This window comes from Dendronephthya gigantea, unplaced genomic scaffold (genome assembly GCF_004324835.1).
Source record: "Dendronephthya gigantea isolate DGI-Jeju-01 unplaced genomic scaffold, DenGig_1.0 000049F, whole genome shotgun sequence".
Lineage (NCBI taxonomy): Eukaryota > Metazoa > Cnidaria > Anthozoa > Malacalcyonacea > Nephtheidae > Dendronephthya > Dendronephthya gigantea.
The window spans coordinates 846,781-854,748 of NW_021163059.1; positions in this window are offsets into that span (position 1 = coordinate 846,781).

The window sequence follows — 7,968 nt, forward strand, 5'->3', positions numbered from 1 at the left end:
AGCAAAGTTAAGGCCTTTCGAAAGGATTTCCTTCTCTTTGTCCGAGATGAGACGATTTGAGAAATTAAAAACCACGTCGTCGGGGTTGACTGAGTTTGAATTTTTTCGTAACTCGCTTACCTTATGATCAGCTTCCTCAATTCCGGACTCTATATCTTCAGCCTACTTTCGTTTATTTTCCTCAGATTTGTTGTTTGTAAATTTAATCTCCTCGATTTTGTCTTTCAAAGCGTGGATGGCTTGAATTTGGTTTGTTACTGATGTTATTTGTCATGTTATAACCTCATTATAATTTGTCATGTTATAACTTTGTCTGACTTTTTAATCGCAAAGTTCAACACCTTGATTTTCCCTGTTAATTCTTGCAGCTTTTTGTCAGCTGTTTCAGGCATGTTCGATATAATGTTTCACATCACACGCGTCACAAAGTATAAATGACCACAGATTCTCGCTAAAAATGTCTTGGATTGTACCAAAACACAATTAAAATCCTGTTCAAAGGTGCCTCTGTGTGGGGAATTTGCCTCCCTTGCGTTTCCCCAACAATTCACAAAAGGTTTAGAATATATAAAGCTCGTTTATTAACAGATTTTCTCACTCTCTCGTTCACAGTTCGCAATCACACATTCCTTCTAAATTGTTTACACAAAATCACACCACCTTACTGTTTTTCTTTTGGCTAAAATATTAATCTCGATCTTGTAGTCTCCGACAGCCCAGATCGTAATGAAATTTCGTTGTTTTGTCACTAGTGACGAACCTTCTCGCAATTTTCCAAAGAAAAAAAACATTGATGGACACAAAATTATGTTAAAAATCCGCCGATTCTTTTCTCGCACGAAATTCACCGCATATAGGCAGCCATTTTGTTCGAAAGCAATTTTGCATACTCCTACTGTCAGGCTTAGCGTTCCTAGTGCTAAAAGGGGAAAGGTCTATTACAAAGAACATATTCATATGCTTGCAAAAATTGTGGAACATTCGAGTTGTTTTTTCTATACAGTAAAAGAAAAGAACGTGATTGTTGTTGTTCAGTATGAACTTGCACATGTTGATCAATAAATTTAACAAAACTGGTTTTTGTTTCTGATGTAAGCTTTGGGCAGTCAGATGTCCATATTAATGCATGTAAATCTGGTGATCCTCTCCTTTGAAACTCAATGCGAAGAGCGCAAGTTATTTTCCCTATTAGGTTATTTTCACTTAGAAGTACCTCACAAAAGAAAGTTCCAACTCTGTTGTTGTTTTGCTGTAACAACTGGATTTACATTTAGCCATTCACATCTTTCAGCATAAGATAAGGCTTCAATTTTGTCTTCACTTATATTTCTTCCTTGCGTTCTAGCAACTATTTGAAACAACATAAATTTCTGCCAGTATGGTGGTGTACCAGTAATTTGTCTTAAGAAAAGGTATGCTTCATCTTGACATACCAAACTCTTTAGTTTATTTAAATCTGATTTCATTTGTGATGCACAGGGTTCGTACGGGTCCTTAAAAACCATGAAAATCCTTAAATTTGCATCTTACAAAATTGAGTACTCAAAAGTCCTTAAATTTCTTATAAAATCCATGATGGTCCATGAAAAGTCCTTAAATTTCATTTTCAGCAGCTCTGTCAATACAAAATATTTACAGTAAGACTTAAAGCACAAGAAATAAATTGTATTATGACATTATTCATTATATCGTACGTTTAGCGTGTGATTTCGTACTTGGCAACCATTGATATGTGGCAACCAACGTCAAGGAAATTGCATCTTATTTCAAGGAAGTTTAAGGATTTTTAAGGAAAAATCAAGGAAATTTGAAAATATATTGTGGAGACACCATGCTCACACTCATGTGTTTCTTCACGAGATATGATAGTTTTGACAAATATTGTTATGCAAATTCAGATATTGTATTTAAAAATACTTTTGGTAAATGCCAGGAAAGTGCTCTTTTCAAGCCTGTTGGCTCGATAAGCCTGAATTCAAGGAATGGCTGGCTAGAGTACCGGGTGACATATGTAGAGCTGCATGCAAAATTTGCAAAAAAAAATTTTCCGTTGCAAGCCTTGGAGTTACTGCAGTTACAAGCCATGCAAATGGCAAGAAACACAAACAAGGTGAGAATTTTGTTTTTTAAAGTTGGTTTTCAAGAAGGATTTTTATATTAAATTATGTTATTTCATGTCGAAGTTCGATGGAGATATTTAGGGTAGTAATATTGAAAAATTAACTAAGGAATCTGTGAAAAATTTTAAACTATGGAGTATGGGGAGCAAAATAGTTGCTCTTCACGGAGCATGTGATGCAGCTGGAGCTGAAGGTCTGAGGCTATATGCAGTAAGATAAGGGCTAGGGGGGGGGAGTTCTTTCTTTGTATATGAATAATATTATTGAACAACAATGTAAAGGGTTTGTAAGTCTTGTGTGGTTGGTTTTGTAATGCTTCTGATGGAGTAAATATTTTGATGCTTTTAGCAACAGCAAGAAGAGGTACCCAAATTTCTGTATTGGGATACTTTACAGAGGTATCTCATGTGCAATCTGTTGCTGACACACCCACAACATCTCCTCCAACACCTATAAGTTCATCCCCGAACTGTGCATCCAACAGCTCATCACAAAGCTTGACGACCACTATGGATCAGTTTGTAACAAAGAATGATGTTTTAAAGGCAGAGGTACTTTGGGTATTAAAAGTGGTGACCTCCCATTTCTCATACAAGTCCTGTGAGGGATTGAATAGTTTGTTGTTAAAAATGTTCCCAGATAGTAAGATTGCTGAAAAGGTTGCATGTGGGGAGTCTAAGTGTGCATGTATTGCTCGTTTTGGACTTGCTCCTCATTTCAAAAGTCTTCTAGTTGAAAGCATTAATCATGCAGGTAACTTTGTGTTACTGTTTGATGAAAGCCTAAATTTTGAAAATCAGAAAACTCAATTAGATGTTCATATACGAAGCTGGCAAGCTGATAAAGTGTCATCACGTTACTTTGGATCTGAATTCCTTGGGCATGGAGATGCCAAAAATCTGGTTGAGCATGTCTCTAAATGCCTTGAACAATTACATTTTCTGAAGTGTTTGCAAATATCAATGGATGGGCCTAATGTTAACTGGAAGTTCTATAAGGACATAACCCTCCAGATCAAGACAGACTTTAATAATGAATTGATTGACATTGGTTCATGTGGATTACATATTTTACATGGTGCTTTTAAAACTGCTATTGAAAAAAACAAACTCTTTGGAGAATTAGAAAGCTTGTTTAGCAGTATCTACTGGCTTTTTAAAGATTCTCCAGCAAGGAGAGATGATTTTGAGAAAGTAACTGGCAGCAGTTGCTATCCAATAAAATTCTGCAAGCATCGATAGCTTGCAAACCTTCCTGTAGCCCAGCGTTTCTTGTTGGTCTGGGAGAACATAAAGAAATTTGTTCAAGCAATTGACAAAAAGCAAGTGTCTACGCAAAAGAATCTCTTAAACAGCTTCTTTCTAATAAGAAAATATCTCATCTGAAAGTCCTTGAAATCAAGAAGGAAAGCCAAAGTGTGCTAATTGCCTTGGTAAGCAAGCTGCTAGAGAAGTTACCAATAAAATACAGTTTAGTACGTCATGCAGACGACACCGCGGAAATTGGTATAGGCTTAGCCGCAATTCTCGATACTTAGACTTCAAACTTGGTGAGGAAAAAGATTTATAAATATTCAAGAAAATATGTCTTGCACAAAAGATTTGAAGCTTGCTCACGGTAAAAACGAATCGTCTGAATTAATAACCTTGTGTATACTTTAAGCCTCAAAATGGCCATTTCACAGCAGTCAGATGTGTATGATGAGCTGTCAAAAGATTGCAGAATGCGTATTCAGAAGAAAAATTGAACTTTTTTAAGATATTCAAAAGGTTTCTCTTTGATAGGGCTATACAGAAATGCACAATTGTGAACCAGCGATTAGATTTTCGGGTTGAAACGTCTTAAACACCAATTTCTGCGGTGTCCATGCAGACTGCCTTGATCCCCGACAGATGAGCTCAAGTGAAAAACGAGATCATTGTATTAGTCATATGAGACAATTACTGCAGGTATGTACTACATAAGGTGGGTGGCAAAGGGGTAATCCGTGACACGTGATCCACACTAAAATAGACCCGTGAAACGTGAAGCGAATTTAATTATGACCGTGAATCGTGAATGTAATGTATAGCGTGATGCGTGATTTAAACGTAATTTTGTGTGTGATTCGTGACTACCTGATTATATATCGTGAAAAATTAATCTCATCCACAAGGCAATAATGTTTGCCACTTCGTGTCTTTGTGTTCGGACTTCGGAAAGAATAACTCTATGTGTGAATATGAGAGATTTTCGTAGGGAAATTTCGTAAACGAAGGATTTCGGTGCCAAGCCCAGTGGCCAAGCCCCGCAGGTCGCGTCGCGCGCTTATCCAAAATGGCGGATTCCTATGGAATAAGACCACTGAAAGATGACGATTATCTCTTGTGATGGAAGGCGAAACCGAAATTTTATCTTCGCCGCCAAGGAAAATTGATGTCAGAGTTCTTGTGTCATTCTTTGTTTCTGAACATGGTGGAAAAACAAGTTCGCAGGCTATCCACAAGGAAAAATTCAACATACCCATGGACGATAGTCACACAGAATTGTCCTCATTCATAAAGCATATAACTGCATTTACGGACTTAAAACAAATCGCACTAAGTAAAGGTCTTGGCCAAAATCCGGAGGTAACTCTTGCCCGTGTAAATAAAAATGCCAAAGGTGGAGTTGATGTGTACTCAATTCGCACACAGGATGCTTGGAAACATGAATATCCTAGCCTCATTAATGACATATATGGCAATGGCATGCTTCAAAGTACGGCCCTCTATACAATTAGTTTGTAGTGTTCCATTGTGTATTTGATATGTAAAATTATTTAAAGACTAAATACTCTTTTGTTGTAGAAACTAAGTAGGTAAAGTTGTCATTTGTCCTCAATTATTTGTATAAATAATGACTGAATTGTATTGTTTGGATACCATTGGTTAACATTAATTTTGGTCAAAATTTTACGACTTTTTTCTAATGATTACATACTCTACACCAGTGTCTGTGGTTCAACGATTAACTGCTTGGGTACCTGGTATTCCAGTCCTAAAATTGGTTGAGGTACAGGACACAGCTGACACAAACTCCAACGAGTCATCAAATTTGAAATCTTCGTCTGGTCCGGCTAACGGTACCTTGTCGAAAGCCCGTAAGAGGCACCAGACATCTTTAGAGGATGAGAAAATGTATGCTAAGCTGAAGGATGGTAAACCCTTCAAAAGAAATTCACGCCAAGAAGAAGAGCTTAGTCAATTGAAAGAAGGTTAGAATATCTTTGTTCACAAGTATGGCACTTGTTGTTTTCTTTGTTTGGTATATAACAATTTAAGACCACATACTATAATAATAAATTCTGAATCAAGACAAAATCCAGATTTTCAACTAATTGTCCAATAATATAAATGCTTATCAGTAGAATCATTATGCTTACTGTAGAACTGTTAAAAATGGGAAACAGTACAACCATTGATGGTTTACATGTAAAATGTGGAATGTGTGGCAAGCAATTCAACTTGCCAATTGATAGAAAACAGAAGGGAAAAGTAGCCTACTTCAATGCCAGTAAGTGTTGTTAGTGTATGTAGTACAGCTGAACTGCAGTTGAAATTTACTGTTGATGCACATTTTAATCACTATTCTCAATTTTTAATAGAACATTCTCAGAAGTGCAACAATAAAAAAACATTTGCTGCCACTGTCATCAAAATGAACTTAAAACAACAGGAAAGGTCCAGCAATTTATTGTCAAGTTGGGTTAATACTGCTCAAAAACATAGAACATTAGAAGCAGACAAAGTACACAGCTCTGGAAGTCATGAAATGCCGCAAGATTTACTGGAAATGGAAGATGCAGATCTAAGCATGGAGTAAATATATATTATATTTATACATATGATAGTATATTGTTATACACTTGTAGTTTTTGCATTCATGTTAATATATTATAATACTATATGCATCAAGGAACATAAAGCAACCTTATAAGCATTATTATTTTTAAAGGTTTCTATGTATCATGATAACAAACCATAAGGACAACATTATTTACGTTTTTTAAAAAATGCATGTTGAGTTGATTGTATGAGTTACAGAATTACAAGTATTCTATCATTCCATGTCTTCATATGATGCGCGCAGCTATCCTAATAAGCCATAGTGGTATAGTGTTACACCTCTTTACCACAAGACAGTAACACACACCCTTCACGGAAAAGGGCAAGCCCTCTTCTCGGCGGAAAACTCGAGAGTAAAGACCAACATAATGGATAAGTCGGATAAGGATGCCACTAGTCAGATATAATATTAATATACGGTAAAATAACAGACACGTGTAAGTTTAATGCATTCGTCACTATTTTACTATTGTAGTGTAGAATGTGACGAAAATTTTCATCTGTATGACGTCGATTTAATATCAGATGTGGCAGTACACGAGTCGCATGACGACGATCTAAGAGATGGAAAAGTTGCACAAGATGAAATAGAATATGGTCTTGATGCTATAGCAGGTACAGAAGAGGAGTTTGGAAGGGATGATGATTTGTCCTTTAATGAAACATACCTTCCCGAAAATAGCGATTTTTGTTCGGGAGATGAAGTGGACGAGTTTGCGAATGTTGACAGAGATTGGAAAGTATTTCCCCTTGTTCTTACGGCTGCTGACGATGTTTGCTTCAAACTTAATGGGCTTATTCAAAGTGGAAAGATACCTCAAGACAGAATATTTTACAAGTATTTGAAGGATATGGTACACATTCTGATCGATTACAACCACGAGTATGATCAGGAAGTTGTACAATTTTTCAACACGAAGAATATTTAGGGGGTGGAAGTACAGTGAACTTCATTCGAGGACCAATGTACCATGGACAAGGTAGAGGTGGTGAAAGAATCCCGGAAAATGCAAAATTTGATTTGGGAGGACCATCTAAAACAACTCGAGACAAATTAAAAGGTGGATATACTACTAAGAGTGGTGTCTTAAAAAACCTCCATTTAGCGTTTTTGAAGCTAGCCAGCGAAGGTGGCGCTGCGCCTTTACTTCACACAGAGATAGTAAAAGTGATTGGCATTGCTTGGAAAATGATGGAACTGCCATTAAGCCAGGAATTCAGTTTGACGAGAGACTAAAGAGGAATGTAGGCCTAAAGCAATCAGTCGATTTAAGGTATGTCCGTGAAAATCCAACCCCATCACCAGAGTTTCTGTGAGAACGTGATCACGGAAGTTAATGTCTCATTCATTACATCACTTTGCAATACCATAAGTATGCCTGTAGCCGTAAGCTATCATACAAGAGGAGGTAAAACGGGGGAGGATATGAAAGAGCTTTTTCTTGAGCAAATACAAACTTTACAGGGATGTAAAGCTTGCCTGGAGCATACACCTTCTGACGAACTGACTGTTAATCTACCCAAAGGGGTATGTTGCAGTACATGCGAAGACTGTTTGATCAACAGAGAACTTTGTAACTCGTGTGCAGACAAAAACCAACCAAGCTACTCCCCTGGTCTTCGGGCCTGCGATCGGTGCCTTAGTGATGGTAAACAGTGTGTACGGTGTCTCATTCTTGTTCTTACAACGGATTGCGAGGAAGGCAACAAAAAAGCAATGGATTTGATTGGCGAAATGCAGGTGAATAAGACTATTGACCCAGCTTTAGAATATCTAACATTTTTCCCTGACAGCGTGCATGTAGGCAAAAGCTTAAAATGTAGTTTCTGTAATTGGTTTATCCTCCTGCATGGAGAGAGAGGGTGTCCATCAGTAATACAAACTTTAAGAGATGACAGCAATTCTGATGTAAGGAGAAAACTACAAAAGCTCCTTAAATCGGAAGATGTACAGAATAAAGACCGCATGGCTGTAGATCCAA